At 36.6% G+C, this 16,792-nt stretch overlaps 1 protein-coding gene across 5 annotated transcripts in view; it reads left to right on the plus strand.

Annotated features, from left to right (window-relative positions):
* The window catches only part of LOC116846193, a 114,207-nt gene that overhangs the window by 4,624 nt on the left and 92,791 nt on the right, over positions 1-16,792 (plus strand). For 2 of the 5 annotated variants that reach the window (XM_032819731.1, XM_032819727.1), the window contains exons 2-4: positions 5,818-6,004; positions 6,185-6,362; positions 6,869-7,927. The gene's annotated coding sequence lies outside the window, so the exon portion shown is untranslated. Of the gene's footprint in view, positions 1-5,729; positions 6,005-6,184; positions 6,363-6,868; positions 7,928-16,792 lie in introns of those variants that run through there. The other 3 variants (XM_032819728.1, XM_032819729.1, XM_032819730.1) reach the window with 3 other exon arrangements.

Below are 16,792 nucleotides of genomic sequence, written 5' to 3' on the forward strand. Positions count from 1 at the left end.
TGTGTGTGTGTGTGTGTGTGTGTGTGTGTGTGTGTGTGTGTGTGTGTGTGTGTGTGTGTGTGTGTGTGTGTGTGTGTGTGTGTGTGTGTACATCTCAGTTGAGACTACAAAGATATATGCACCGCGCGGAAATCTGTCGTGATTCCGCGACCCATCTTACGAATGATTAATTAATCAATTTGCACGACCCAAAGGAAAAGTCAATAATACCGCACCGTTCGCGCAGAGCGCTGTCAACGCACCACCTGTGGCCCTCGCTTGCGCACCTGATGTTGGCTTTAAAGATCCCCAGGGCAAAGAATGAAATACGTTTCGTCCGTAACACACGCCTTGTCAAAGTTAAATCGGACTCGGCCGGTCCAGCTTTTCAGCAACGGGAATTCCTAACCCGAGCTGTAATCCGGGAAATTGGATTTGCAAGTTTCGTGGAGAATATTCGCGCGCGGTGATCCGCGGTGCATCCGTGGAACGTTAGATTAGGTTAGGTTTGTAGCGGCCAGTCGAAATGGAAATACCGACGATTGGTGTTTTATGAGGAATTTTATTACCACGAGGGCGAAAAAAGCGTTTCCCGTTAGAGGGAGGGGAGGGACACATTCCGTCGAATCACGATACGTTGAGATACGTAGCGCTTTTGCCGCACCAATTCTCGTCACGAGGAATCTCGCGGCGCATTTTTTATTCTTCAATTTTATCGATATATAATAGTGTAAAATAAAATAATTTAAAGTGATATAGAAAGAGTCTGACCAATTTAGTGGGATGATTTAAAGTAACAACATTTTCCTCCAGGACGATTTTTTTCTTAAATAAGCATATCTGAACTTCTTTTCTCTTTATTGCTATTTTCTTTGAGGACTTTTGCGAAATAGGGCGCAAGATATGTCTAATTTATATTTGCTATGAAAAGTATACAACAGCTTAAGTGAATAAAGAGAAAAATGTCAGTAAAGTTTTCAATTTCTGTCGGTAAAGTTTTCAGTTTCAGCATCCCCCAAAGAGATCAAAATGAGTGTTAAAGTAATTTTTCTGCGCAGTTTTTCATTTTTGCATAATATAAATATTGCTAATGTAAAGGGCAATCGTATTACGAGATTTGCTTTTCGTTGTTACAAGCTCGATAACGAGGAGAGCCACAAGCAGACACGTAATTGCTAATTTGTGCGATAATCTTCGCAAATACGTCTACATCGCGCTCGACAGCTTAAGTGAATAAAGAGGAATTTATAATATTTTACCGCGGAACTTTTTCGGACATACCACTTACGAAGTTAAAATGAATGTTAATGTAATGGAACGCGAAACTATTCTACGCAGAGGTCAGAGAATCTTACTTTGCGACAGAATGTTTCGTGAGTTTCTCCAAATTGCCGAAAGCCATCCGCGTGCGTTATCCGAGACTCGGAGGAAGTAATTAGGAAGAGTGATACGAAAGATAATTTTTGCGTTGCGCAATGAATGCGGGCAGATGCTCATCGTTATCATGATTGATTTGCAAAATTTCCTCGATATATCTGCGCTGTACGAGCACTGACTCATATAAGTTATCGATTTCGGCCACGTAAATCAGATGGCATTGCGTAATGAACCGACAATTCACTCGTCAACGCTCGTCGGGCGTGCACGTTAAACTTCTCTTTATGATTCATTTCACACGATTTATAGGTTGAATTTGCGCTAAAAAATCTACGATTCGTCACAGGCGGACAAATTGTTGATTATCCGTCGGCTGTGTCGAGCGCGATGTAGACGTATTTGCGAAGATTATCGCACAAATTAGCAATTACGTGTCTGCTTGTGGCTCTCCTCGTTATCGAGCTTGTAACAACGAAAAGCAAATCTCGTAATACGATTGCCCTTTACATTAGCAATATTTATATTATGCAAAAATGAAAAACTGCGCAGAAAAATTACTTTAACACTCATTTTGATCTCTTTGGGGGATGCTGAAACTGAAAACTTTACCGACAGAAATTGAAAACTTTACTGACATTTTTCTGCAAAGTTTACATTATACAGGTGGTACAGAATTATAAATGCTTTTACGCAATAAAAGTACGTGCAAAAATAAGTAGGAACATTTCTCAGTATGTGACGAGAACGAAAAAAAAAATTACTAAAATTTTATTAATACGACGTAAACTTTGTAGAAAAATGTCAGTATTCTGTCGCTAAAGTTTTCAGCATTCCCTTAAGGGGATTTTTTAGTCTTGAAAGCCAGATTCAAAAGTACATTTATGAATTTTTTCATGAATAAAAATACAGTTATAGTTAACAAGTGATATATTCTCTATAGTTATAGTTAACAAGTGATATATTCTCTAAAAATATGTTAAAAATATATTACGAAAAATATTTTATATTTCATGTTGCTCTCCAATAGTTAATATAATACGGTGGAAAAGTTAGGTCTGCATCGCGAATATAATCAAACGGTGACCATCCTAGAGTCTTGCGATAAGACTAAAAATAAAAACTGCGCGATTTTCTTGAACTTGTAATTTTCATCTGAATAATTGATATCGCATGCATATTTTCAATATGGCGACAGTTGGAATAAAAATTTCATTTTTGCTCGTTCTTGTTTCCCTTATTTCGGTTCCAAAAACAAAATTAACAAAATTAACAAAGTGAAAAATTAACATAGGTTATTGATCGTGGTCCATATTTGAAAATACGATTTTGAGAAAAACGCAAGTTTTGTCAAACATTTGCGCGATAATATGTATATATTATTGGACTTACCATTACTCAACTATTCCAGGGCTACATATATATAGAGGGAATCTTTTTCTTCTTCATATATTAAGTTCTTTTTTTTATGGATTGTTTTCGCTTCTCGAAGGATAATTCTCGCTTCTTTTGAAAACGCATGATGAGCCCAGAATTTGAGACGAGTTTCGTCCCGTGAAACAGCTAAGTTATAAGCTGTATTGCTGATGGTTATGCGATGGATTGTTTCTATAATTTTAAGCACATTCACGAAGCCATCATTAAATATACTGATTGGAGAATTGGCGATTTTAACTATACTGGCGTAGATATGGATTATCTTGTATATTACGTCTTCGCTTTCTACAATGTTCGAATCGAAACTAACGCTCAGAGTGGAAAGAAATTGTGTTTCGTTAACATTGTAGAATATTGTCAACGTATATTTATATACGTATAGTTACATTTTATTATTCACAAAACAAAACAAAAGAGATCGAAGGTAAAGCACTAGACACGCGCTATTTGAATCGGCCAAGCGCCTAAGTCTGTTTTCCGTAGTTGCACTGCTGAACTAGTACAATAAATTGAAGTGAGATAAGTATACATTTTCTCATTCTAACTTATTGCATCAGTTCAGCTGCAGCCACAGAAAACAGATCTATTATTACATATACGATACAAGGATATTTTAAAAACACTAACAATTAATACAAACTTTTATTAACTTTTATATCAACTGTATCCATTTTATTATTCACTGCATAAGTCACCAATACGCTACATATCTATATATATATATGTTGCGAAAATATGTTAAAATATGCAATTTTTAATAAAGAATAAAGAAGTCAAAAGAGAATTATATATATATAATTCTCTTTTGACTTCTTTATTCTTTATTAAAAATTGCATATTTTAACATATTTTCGTTCCTATGCTTATTATTTTTTAATATGTACAATAGTACCTATACAAATATATACTATTTAAACACATAGTTATAGACGACGCTGAATCTAGCAGACAGAGTTGGCAGGCGAACGTCGCGGTCCAGAGGCGAATGATAGAATAGGCCCCCAAGAAAAAAAATGTTTTATAATGCAATTACAGCTTTCAAATTGGGGAAAGACATAACTCTTATATTATTAAATAATTTTTCGCACGATTTTCAAGCAAACGAAGTTATTAAACAATATTTATAAATGTTTATAAGCATTTCTTAAATAATAATAGCAGCAGTTCCCACATGCATTCGATTGAACGTACGAAATTTGGCTCAAATATTGTTTGGAAGATGCTTCGTGCATTGGAGTGTGAACCGCGAAGGAACGCCATTGTTAATAATTTTTTTTTAATATTCACAACTGTTGCATACTTAAGAATTCAGTAGCTCCCACATGCATTCGATTGAATGTACGAAAATTGATTCAAATATTGTTTAGAAGATGCTTCGTGCATTGGAGTGTCAACCGCGAGGAAACGATATTGTTTAACAATGTTTGCGAATGACCAACCAAATATTAACTTCAAACATGTTTATTATTCAACTTGCAAAAATTGTTGAAAAAATCGCAAATATTGTTAAACAATGGCGTTTCCTCGCGGTTGACACTCCAATGCACGAAGCATCTTCCAAATAATATTTGAGCCAATTTTGGTACGTCCAATCGAATGCGTGTGGGAGCTGCTGAATTCTTAAGTAAGCAACAGTTTTAAACATTTTTTAAAAATTATTTAACAATGACGTTCCCTCGCCGTTTACATGCCGATATATCGAGCATCGTCCAAACAATATTTGAGCCAAATTTCGTACGTTCAATCGAATGCATGTGGGAACTGCTGCTATTATTATTTAAGAAATGCTTATAAACATTTATAAATATTGTTTAATAACTTCGTTTGCTTGAAAATTGTTTGAAAAATCATTTAATGATATAAGATTTATGGCTTTTCCCAGTTTGAAAGCTGTAATTGCATTATAAAACTTTTTTTTTTTGAAGGCCCACTCTATTATTCGCCCCTGGGACCCGGTGTTCGCCTGCCAACTCTGTCTGCTAGATTCAGGTAGTTAGTTATAGTCGTTAGTTATAGTATAAAAAAACAATAGTTTAGAATTTAAACATAGTTTAAAAAAGAAAGTTTGACATTTACTTATTGTAAAAGGTTAAGAAAATTTTAGATGTATCATGGTAGGCGCAGCAATTCGTTTAAATAGAATTTATAAGCTTTAAATGTAATCTGTAGGTTACATAGTTTCAAAAGTGGTTGATACATAGGCTTCAGAATATCTAAGTAAACTTTAGTGGAATATTGTGGTCAAAAGTAGAGCTACGATTGAAGTTCAGGAGATCATGTAGCATCAAACAATTCATATAGGTTTCAAAATATCTAAACAAGCGTTAAATAGAATATTGAGGTCAAAAGTAGGATTAAAATTTCGACTCCAATATATAGTGTATTACTTTGACCTAATATATCTTAGCTAATTTTTCTTTTTCCTAGATAGTGTTTATGTGGATTACTCTTAAGACTATTAGCTCTCAAAAAATTGAAAAAAATCGATTTTTTGAAGCCTCAAAACCAGACTTAACTCCCTTAAGTGATATGTCCGGAAAAGTTTCGCGACAAAATATTAAATTTCCTATAATTTATCTCAACTATTATATACTTTTCTGACTCATAGCAAATACAAATTAGATATATTTTGTGTTTTGTTTTTCACAATTCCTCAAAGAAAATAGCAACAAAGAGGAAAGAAGATATATTTATTTAAAAAAGAATCCTGGGGAGAAATTGCGCAATCACTTTAAATCACCACCGAATATGTTAGACTACATCACTTTAAACTATTTTATTTTACACTATTTTATTTTACTTCGCAGTTATTTCTAAATGCATAAAACTATAAAAATGAGAGTAGAGCACGCCGAGGTTTCAGATGAGTCAAGTATTACTTGAGATTTGTTAGTTTTTCTACCAAGTAGATCATGAATATTTAACGCTTGAAAGATTCGCAACGCGTTGTTCGGAAGCACACTCGCACATAATGATATGTTGTGTTAACTACGCCCAATTTCTCATTGAAGTAATTTACTTGAACAGTTAACAGCAAATGCGACATGTGACTTCGGCGATTTTCGGGCTCAGGGGAGAGGGAAAAAGAGAAAATCAGCAATATGAGAACATCGGTCATCAGCATAGCTCGTATGGTTTCCGGCGCTTACACGTGCCAATTTTCGAAGGCGAGCCTTATAATGAGGAGACAAACATAACGGTGTACGTCACGGCAGTAGGTTTTGTATTTTTTTCCTGGTATACATACGTATACATACACACACACACACACATACACATCTACTAGCAGACAATTATCATTTGCGCCTGCGGAAAAATACCACTGTAACGTTATGAACCTTCGTTTCGCCGTGTTTCTCTCTCTTTCTCTCTTTCTTTTTCTTTTTCCTTACAGAACGCGAACGGATGTATTCCAAGATAACAAACAACAACTCTCATCTCACATCTGGACGTTTTCGAGTCGCTCGACAGAGAAGGAGGATCTAACGAGCGAGTCGCATACGAAATATGCGTCTACGTGACATCGATTATACTCCACAGCGATGTCGCAATCGAAAAATAATATTTCACGGGTATGTCGAGTGTAATATATATCGTTCTTGACGTGCGTTCGCGGGACAGCAATTCGTTTCCTCTTACGTTCTCCTTCGCGGTCGCGTGCGCGAGATAAATTGATTATCATTCCGACTCGCGTAGAATTAAACGCGCATTTAAATTACAATTGAGAGCGGCAATGCTATTGGATTTTGTTCGAGCCCTCTGCCGGGGTCTCTCCACGGGCGCAAATATCTTTCGGCTCGTTATAATCCTCGTGCACGCGAATGCAATCAATCTTCGGCGCATTCAGAGGCAACTATTCGGGAAAGTCTGCCGAAGAACAATAGGCGCCGTGTTGTGTATTCATGACATTATCATTCCGCCGTGAATTTCCACGCTTTACTATCGGAGCTCCGCTCTGCGCCGTCAGCGCAGATCGGCATGTGAGAATACGTAATGTATACGCAATACCTTCTCCGCGCGAATCGATCATCGCACCTTCAGTAGAAAAATTCGAGCTACTGGCGCTTTCTGTAATTAGGTATCCGTGACGTCCTGCCCTAAACACACCAGAAATCTATCAAAGAATCGACATTGGAGTTGACACTCGGCTCAGAACTACGGCGAGGAACGTCGACAGCGGGACTTCCAGGAAAGATTCGTGAAGCTTACATAAGCGAATGTCTTTACACATATTAATCACTCTCGAGTTGTCGCTTACGAGCGCATCGGCGCGACGGTGAGCAGCAGGAAAGGCGCGTATCTCGGAAAGTCACATACATTTAAAATGTCACGTTCCCGACGGGCATTTCTGATCGTGTATTATACACGTCCCTCAGGTTTACCTTAATATCCCGTAGACACGTTATTCGTGCGACGAGCGGGACAGTAAACACGACTCACTGGAACGGAAGGACGGATGTCGCTCGACAAACACAGAGCATTATTTTCTAAGCAAATCTGCCGATGTGTGTGCGAGCGGAGCTGCGAGCGCATTTTCGCTTATTACTTCGCAGCGCGCATGCGCGCGACGAACCATCTCGAAGCGCGCGTTGCCGATTGTCAGTCGTAGCGGCGCGGTGGCTCAGTAGAGCGTCGAGCGTTGAGACGTGGAGAGTGTTCATTCTGCTGCTCTTGCGAACACTTGGCGCCAAATTGGAAGAAGAGCACCTCGGTCGGGTCGCGTGCACTTCTCACCAATAAAAAAATCACGGATCTAACCTAACGTCAAACTCAGCCAATCGAGGTGTCGAGGCGAGCGTAATTCACGTACGCGCGTACGTACGTGCGTACGTAGAAGCGCTGAAAAAGAGAGAACACGTCGTCATGGGTATCGTGTGGTGTGTCCCGCGGATATAACACGGCTCGCGTGCGATTTCGGGGTGCAGAGATCGAGTGCGGGATCGACGGGGCGAGAAAGGCGGAGAAATACTGCACACAACGACGATCGGCACCAGTATCTTTCGTCGAGGAGAGCGAAGGAGAGACAACGGAACAGCAGCAGCAGTAGCAGCAGCAGGGGAAAGTGAGAGACAGGCAGACCGATGCAGAGCCGTTTGCTCCGTCTTCAACGACTGGATGACACTTAGATCTGCTTGTAGTAAGTCGAGTAGATTTTTATGCATGCTCAGCTATGCTAGATTTGTGAGGTCGTATGATCACAATGTAAGGTTAGCTCGTGTCCCGACTCCAAACTATGAATCGTAAATTCCGCTTACGCCACCAGTAGCGATGCGCGTATCGCTTTTATGTCGAAATTCCAGAATGATTGGCTGCTGTAATAGCGCGTGCATTTTCGACACGGGAATTGCCAATCACGAATATATCCTTCGGCGATCGAATGAATGATGTTCTCGCGTTGATTTTCGCTCAGCGTATACACGGGAGAAAAGCTTCGGTTGGATTAATCAAGTGTCCGGTGAAGTATGAACCAACTAGAATTCTGCTCGAAGTTATCAGAATCCTATTCGCAAGCACTGAGAAAAAAAATATTACAAAATTTATCTATCGAGAATATAAAGTCTATTTTTGTGAAATGAAGTTTATTCCTGTGAAGTATAGTTTTTATATTCCACAAATAAGTTTTCAAGTATTTTTTCTGTTAACAAGATTTCTGGTTAACCAGAATTCACGACTGTTCAACTAGAATCTTATTAAGCATAATCTTATTAACTTGAAGGGAATTCTGGTAACCTCGACCTCGACCGAAATTCAGATTCATTCATATTTCATCAGATATTTAATACCAACCAAGCATTTTTTCCATTTTTCGTGATAATCGCTACAATCAAAGACGAACGAATATCACGGTATTGAGATGAAAATCTTGCGGAACTCTTCCCTTTTCAAATATTTGACTTCTTTATTTAATAGATGTTAATGAAGTAGTATGATGAGTAAGAAAGCGCCAGTCATATTTGGCAAGTTTGCAAGCAATGCAGTCAAAGTTTTGCTTTTCCAAGAATTGTTTTCATATAGTTTTCTCCTCTCTCTCTTTCTTTCTCTTTCTCATTCCTTTAAAGCGAGAAATCAATGCAGTCCTATTCGTAAAATATAAATGCAAAGAGCTATCGAGTGGCTTTTTACTGTACACATTTATATCGCGTGCGTATCAATGAGTTTCGTGTTTTTATGAGCAGTAATGGATACCGTTGTAATAATGTAATCTACAGAAGTATTAATTTCGTAAAACAAAAAATTTTCATGCGCACGGAAGGTAAACGCGTCAAAACTCAAAATATACTTTTGCCATGTTATTGAAATGTTATGACACTTCTCGCGCAACGAAAACAATATCGGGATATCTTAAGATAATGAGACTTACTCGGAAGCAATCAATCACTTACGCTGATAATATACGAGGAAACACTCTTGGTCGTTGCGAGGGAAAAACACCAAGGCCCATATTCTGAGTTCTCTTTTAACAATAAATTCTCTTTTAAAGGCGATAAGCCTTTAAAAGTGGCTTATAAGCTTTCTGATTGGTTATGAGTTACTTTTAGAGGCTCATTTATTGTTAAAAGAAAACTCAGAATACGGGTCTAAATTTCCTACGCGCCTTTTAATCCTCCGGCGGACGCGTAGCAGCACTGAGTACTCTCTAAATTTCTTGGGGTGTTATTGCAAGAGTGGCAGTATTTTCATTCCAAGAAATTTAGAAAGTACTGCAGTTTTTGATTTGTGAATTATCAGATAGATAACGTTGCAGTTTGGCGTCTGTGGATACTAAAGAAATAAGTTATTTTCATTCTTAAAAACAATTTCAATTTCAACTTATTCGTCGTATTTGTAACACGGTCTTAGCTCATTTAAATTCATTGATACGTTAATTTTAAAAGGTGCTGGAAAGCCACTTGAGTGCGCTGCACGCGCACGCCCGTGAATGTGCTAAAGGCGCGCCGGCCGCAGGGCTAATCGATGAACCCGTCTAAAGGGGCGCGCAATCCTGCAGCATCGATATATCGAGTCAAATCGCAATGGCAACTGCATCTGGAAGTAACTGTATACATTGACAAATAAAGTAAAATAAATATGCGACCACCGACCACTATTGCATAGGGTAAAGTCATAGGGTAAAGCGGGGTAATTTGGATAATTTCAAACTTTTTGAACAATTTCTCGAGAAATAATAATTTTATCCTTACATTGAATATGTAGCAGGAAACTCAGATGTCTAAGGAGTATTTACTCCATATATGAGAAATTACTCTTTAAATCTTGAGGCGTAATGCTATTATTTAACTTACCCTTACAATTTTAATGAAGATCAATTTTGAAGGGGAATTCGGACATCTTAAGGAGTAATTTGAATAACATTAAAAATGAGTATTAATATTATAACAAAAACTAAATCATGTATTTAAATGTTGTTCTTTGAACATTTTATTATACTTTTCAGATCAAATTGAACATAAATTAGAAAAATATGTAATAAAATTGAGTACAAATTATATATATAGAAAGTCAAAGTAATCATGTTAGCCCCATATAATATTTTAAATACAACGAACATAAATAAACTAACATTAACTAAAATTAACATTATAAATATAATTAAATTAACATAATAATTATAATAAACATTATAATATTTTAATAAAAGCAAAACATTATATTTATCTATTGTATTTTTAATAATAATTGCACTTTTCAAACAAAATTAAACAAAAATTAAGATAATAAGAGAAAAAACTAATCATATTAGTGTTATATAAAAAATTCATATACAAGGGCCACAAATGAACTTTTTTTCCCTTTGGCTCCAACGCATTGCTCATGATACTATGCTTTGCAGTGCTGGCAACGAATCCAGTCCCCTTTTTTTATAGAGACATTTAAATAATAGCTGACTTTACAAAATGCACATACACAGTCAAGTTTTTTTTAAAATGCTATTAAACACGGCGGAGCGCTCAATAGAAGGAGGGATTTCATTTTTATCACATATTTGTCTTTGATTAGATTGAACTTTTCTGTATAAACTTGTAGGGAACGTGAAATAATTGTGCAATAACTGTGCATGCTAAAATGGATATCACACCATCGATAACAGATGTAATGGCTTGTTTCATACTTTCTTTGTTCCAATTTAGTCGAATATCCTTTTTTCATAATGTCTCATCATTTGAAATAACGAAATGTGTCTTAAAACAGTTGAAATATGCATATTAAGGAACTGAGTGCATTATTCAAATTGCCCCATAAAAATGTATTGTAATTCTCTACTGTATTGTAATTCACTCTGTGCGAGATAAAAACATTGTGATATAGTACTACAATAACTGAACAAAATGCGCCACTAGTCGACGTGGTGATCGCTAATACATGCGGAAAACATTTTTAAGTTATATTGTTATTATAGTTTTTACGTAGATTTTATGAAAGTTTAAACTAGCAGAATATACTCTTATAAACTACAGTAACAACAGAAGTTCTCTACCTACCCTGCTTAATATAAAATATTCCACAGACCTTCAGATTCACAAATATTCTTTAAAATTTGTATAAATATGTAGACCACAGTATCTTCCTTACTGCTAACCTCAAACATAAAACAAAGCATCTCATGTTTTTCTGAAATTGTCGCAAACGTTTAATATTACCCAAATTTCCCCGCTATTCAATTTACCCCGCTGTATCCTATTAATTATAGCTATTGCCGTGTCTCTGAGTGCAGTCTCGCTGCATTCCCAATTTTTAGAACGTGTGCCGGTTCCGTTGAGGTTGTTTTAAAGAGTTAAAAATAAGGCGTATAGTCGCTCGGGGCGATCGACCCTAAACTTAACGGTGCATATATATTCATGAAAGAGAGAATTCCCTCAAAGTACACGAACGTGACTTCTCTCGCATCTCGTAGTAACTGCAACCCACGCGTATACATCGTCAGCAGTATTATGAAAAGCGTGATTCGCGATTTCTCATTTGTAGGGACGTGGACAAGAATGTTGGGGAATTGATCTGAATGAAACGCGATACCGGGGTAAATTGTGTATTTGTCAATGCGCGTGTTTGTTTTTGTTTCTTTGCATCGGATGTCCGTGAATCAAACGCTATTATCGGAAAATAGAATAACAGTGGTCTTCTCGTTAACATTGGTCCTTTTGTCATACGTTAATCAACGCTTGCGTTTAATTGGTTTCTTCGTTTGTCTGACAGATTAATAATATCAGAGAGAGAGAGAGAGAGAGAGAGAGAGACATGGAGCATTGCGAATAAAACATCGAATTGTTTTATTCGTGTCGCAATAAAGTTTCATTTATGGACCAATAATTGCTTTATAAACAAGAGTAAAACAAGTTTCGTCGGAAAACGTGGGAACGATCGTATCAAAGATCACACGTGCATGCAACTATCGTGACGTAAGATGCAAAATTATAAGATACCTCGAGCGATTGAAAGTTACATTTTGCATATTAAATCATACATTGATACGTCAGTGTGATATTAAGAGGCCGTTCTTAACTTAATCGCCTGTTGCATCGTGTGCAATCATTTGTCTAATTAAACATTCATTGAATATTATTAATGAGGAATTAATACGTTTGCATTATTTGCCGAAGGAAATGTACGTTTCCTTGAGATATTAATATTTATTATAGAGCGTTAAGTTTATTAAAAGAGAAGAGGGAAATATCTGAATACGCAATGGTAATTAAAACTTTACATTACGTGCAAATGTTGTGTCGAATGACTGTGTGTGTATCATGAATTTACAGTTCTTTATTTTTGTCTAAAATATATGATTTTCTCTAATCTCTCTGCAATAAATAGTCTGTAATCTTTAATTCAATCGCGACAGCTTATAAAAATTGGCATTTTCATTCCGCAAGGGAGTTTCAATTCGCAATAAAAGTAATAGAATTTAAGTGTAAATTGTTATCAGCATGTAATCATCGCGGGGCTATTGATTTTCATCCGATCGCGAATTCTCATCAAGCCGATAACTCGGTCGAATATTAGAATATCAATTTTCAAACATATCTCTTCGCGGACAGAATGAAAGGAATGTGCACTGATATTCGCCCGAGATGCCGGACAGTTGTGAGAAAGTTTGATCGTGAGTGACAAATGCCCAATAAATTAAACATTTTTATTTGTGAGCACAGAACACGCGACACAGCGGCGGAGGATTAAAACGAAGTTTGCAACGGCACACAATTGCTTTGCAACGAGAATATTGATTCTCCTGCAATACCTCCTTTGTTAGCCGGCCAATTTCAAAATCCGCAGCGACGATTCGATGTATCTATAAAAAAAGAAGAAAAAATAGAAGAACACGCTCTTTTCGTATTTATTATGCCTTGACTTTCGTTAAATTACAGTTCTCGAGTACGGGTAATTCGGTGCGCTCGCGCCGCGATAATAAATCCACTCCCCTGACAAATCGTTTTCATCCTTGTTTTTCCTCTTTTTCCTGTCTATTCAGATGCATGAGGAGATACAGCGACGACAAGTTTACGGGCTTCGATTCCGTGAGTTTTAATGAGGAGGCTGTTGACTGTTTCGTTCTTCGAGTGCGCGGGAGAAAATTCGATTTCGCTAATAGAGATTCGATTAGTCGGATAAACTGATGGGAATTGAACGCAGTATTTCGCAAATAAGGATATCCTATTAAAATTGCAGCGCGCGTTTCAACAAAGACGACCTTGCCGATAGCGACTGCTTGCACGGAGCTGAAGATAATTCATTTCGGATTCTCTAATTCGCCTCTGATTGGATGAATCTTTTCTTTTCGATGGCGGCTTAAGCTTCACTGTGACTTCCGCCAAGAAGTAATTGTGCTAATACAACGCGGAACAATATGCCACCATTATAATATGGAGGCATATAACTCTATTATAACGTGTAATACAATCGACCAGTGTCGGCATTGCTTTTATTCGTAAAAGAAATTTATCTTGATTTTGATACGGATTTTATGTGTTCTTGAGATTGATATCGTGAAAGCACAGAGGAGACTATTATTAATAACTATTATTAATAGGCTATTATTAATAAAGTATTATTAAGCCCGAATGCGCGGCTTTTCATTAATGATTATGAATCATTAACGAAAGGCCGCGCGTTTGGAGGGAATCCTTAAAAGCGCGATGAAAACTTAGAATCGCACGATATATTATATAATAATCCTTGACCCGGCGGGGTAAATCGGCTAAGGAAAATTCTCGCGCCGCACTTTACATCGCACACACCACCACTGCGGCCGTTACTAATTCCGTGATATCGTTTTGAGGAACGGCTATTGTTTTATGTGACGATAATGCGTGAGAATTATTACGCGAGAATATCGTCTGCATCACGCCGATGCGATTTGGAGCTCGCACGAGATGACACGACAATTCGCGTAAGTATTGTGAGAGATGTAGCTAAACAACGCATAAATTTATTACTGTAATCAACAAGCACGCGGTATATAATCTTACACCGGTGCTTATATTTTAGCACCCGTTTGTAAACTCTATGTTTATCGGCATCGCGCCTATTAATATCGCGTTCGAGATAATATTGTCTATTTATATACCATAATCCACAATTTTTCTGATAGTATCCGTCGATTCGATTGCACGATAAAATGCCTTTGACTCGAGAGGTGCGTGCGAAAATTGCTTATTTGTTGTCTATTAGGATACGAAAAAATTCCTTCAGTTTTACAGGCAACACACGTTGCAGCATGTTTTAATCAAGGTTGTACGTTCACGCATAAATTATATTCTGCGTCTGCATACACACAACGTAAACTATATATAAGATGCCATCCGTGCATTGTTGTGTCAAGAACGTATAGCTTGCTTAAGAATTGATTAAGAAAAGTTCGGCTGGTTGGCTACTAAAGCTAAGTTGGTAAAATTGATTGTATCTATTGTTTTTAACAGATATCAGAATCGAGCAAGCAGAGATTGCAAAGTCATCCTTGACATGTTTAAAGATCTTGCTTACTTAATTCTGCAACTTATTAGAAAATAGCAGAAATAATCAGTTTTGCCAACTCACCTCGGTAGCTAACTAGCTCCGGTCTTCCCTAATCTTCGAAATTTCAATGTTAACTTGTAACTTGTAAATATTACTTTCAAAGCAAGTTAAAAAATCGACAAAATTTCTTGATTATATTTTCAACTCCTGAAATTAAATCTCAATAAAATCAAAACAAGGGCTCTTAGATTAAAATCAATCAAGATAAAAGGAATAAAAATAATATGAGCTTAATTTGCACTTGTTGTGTGCTAATCATTTATTTATTTAATAAAATTTAATTTAAGAAAAAAACGATTTTCCACTTTTTCTATATATGTTTTCTATATATCTATATTTTCTACATACACACACACACACGCACAAAACAGAGTGTTCCCAAAAGGTGGTACCAAATTTTAGGGATATGTAGTACTCGTTAAAACAAACCTAAAACTCTTAATGAACAGTACTCCGAAAACCTTTTATTTCTGAGTTATGAAGCATTTTGTTCTGAGAAAAATAGAAAATAAATTAAATCTACAATAAATATTCAATGTGTTTTCGGCTCATGTCAATACACATTTCGGCATGTTTCGTCATTGAAGGTCAAAGAGTCCAGGTTTATTTCGTATTTGTTGACAACAGTTTCCAAGTCTCTTAGTCAGTTCATTCACGGACGCCCGTATGTGACCACCTAATTACGCAGGGATTGTTGTATTCAACTTTGGATTGTGGACCGTGTCTAGTTTTGTGTTATCTGAAAAAATGGCTAATTTTTACACAAATTCTGAAATGACGGATATTCATTTTATGTATGGCTGAGCAAAGGGCAATGCTTCAAAAGCAGCACGCTTGTATCATACAGCTTATCCGAATCGCCGATAGCCAATTAGAAGAATGTTTAGCAAAATTGTGCGTTGAAATGGACGGAGGGCACATTGAACATTTATTGTAAATTTTAGTTATTTTCTATTTTTCACAGAACAGAAAATGCTTCATAACTCAGAAATAAAAGGTTTTCGGAGTACTGTTCATTAAGAGTTTTTGGTTTGTTTTAACGAGTACTACATACCCCTAAAATTTGGTACCACCTTTTGGGAACACCCTGTATATATATATATATGTATATTTTTTTTTTCACTTAAGGTCTTTTATACTAAAATAAATAAATAAGTGAGAATATATTGTTTTGTTTTAAATAAATTTATTTATTCTATGTGAATTCTTAGGGTAAAATATTTGAAATGCTTAGAGTATTTACTTTTTACAAGTATATGCGTATATTTATATTATAATGAGTAAGTACTCAAATTGTTTTGTTGTTGTATTTTGCTCAATTTTAGCTTAAAATGTAAACTAGAAAAAATTTTTTGGGAAAATGTTGGGAATGAACAAATAGGATCTTTAAATTCGCATGTTTGAAACATTACTTTTAACCAGACTCTGCATAGATTTCCCATTTAAGACCTACGATGATTGTGGGAAAACGGTTTGAATCCCAATTAGATAGCAAAATATTTTCTATGCGGATTTGTACAACGCGTCCTAGATTTCTTTCGTCTACGATTTCTTTTTATCGATTTGAGGCCGACTTCTTCGCAAATATGTATCTCGATGTCTTCTTCCCCCGTGACTAATCTCGCGGTCGAGAACGATAGTTACGGTAAATTTAACCGACCACAGACGCTTCGGAAAATAACAGTTCACTTTTACGCAAAAACTATCCCCGTGTCTTGGACTTGTTACTCGAACTGCGACGTCAAAGTTGTTGACTTGGAAGTCAACGCCGAGCTGGTGCGAAAAGATCCGCGAGCTAAAGAAAATAAGAAAGGCCTGGAACTGATCTGTATTTATTTTACGGGATTTAAAATGGCGCGATAATCGCAATAAGAAACGGCGAGCATTATGGGACGCTCTAATCTGGAGTTTCAGTTTCAGAGCTTATTCAATAATAAAATGAGAGAGAGAGAGAGAGAGAGAGAGAGAGAGAGAGAGAGAGAGAGAGAGAGAGAGA

This window comes from Odontomachus brunneus, unplaced genomic scaffold, assembly GCF_010583005.1.
Source record: "Odontomachus brunneus isolate Ranch 3 - 2012 unplaced genomic scaffold, Obru_v1 Obru_scaffold_061, whole genome shotgun sequence".
Lineage (NCBI taxonomy): Eukaryota > Metazoa > Arthropoda > Insecta > Hymenoptera > Formicidae > Odontomachus > Odontomachus brunneus.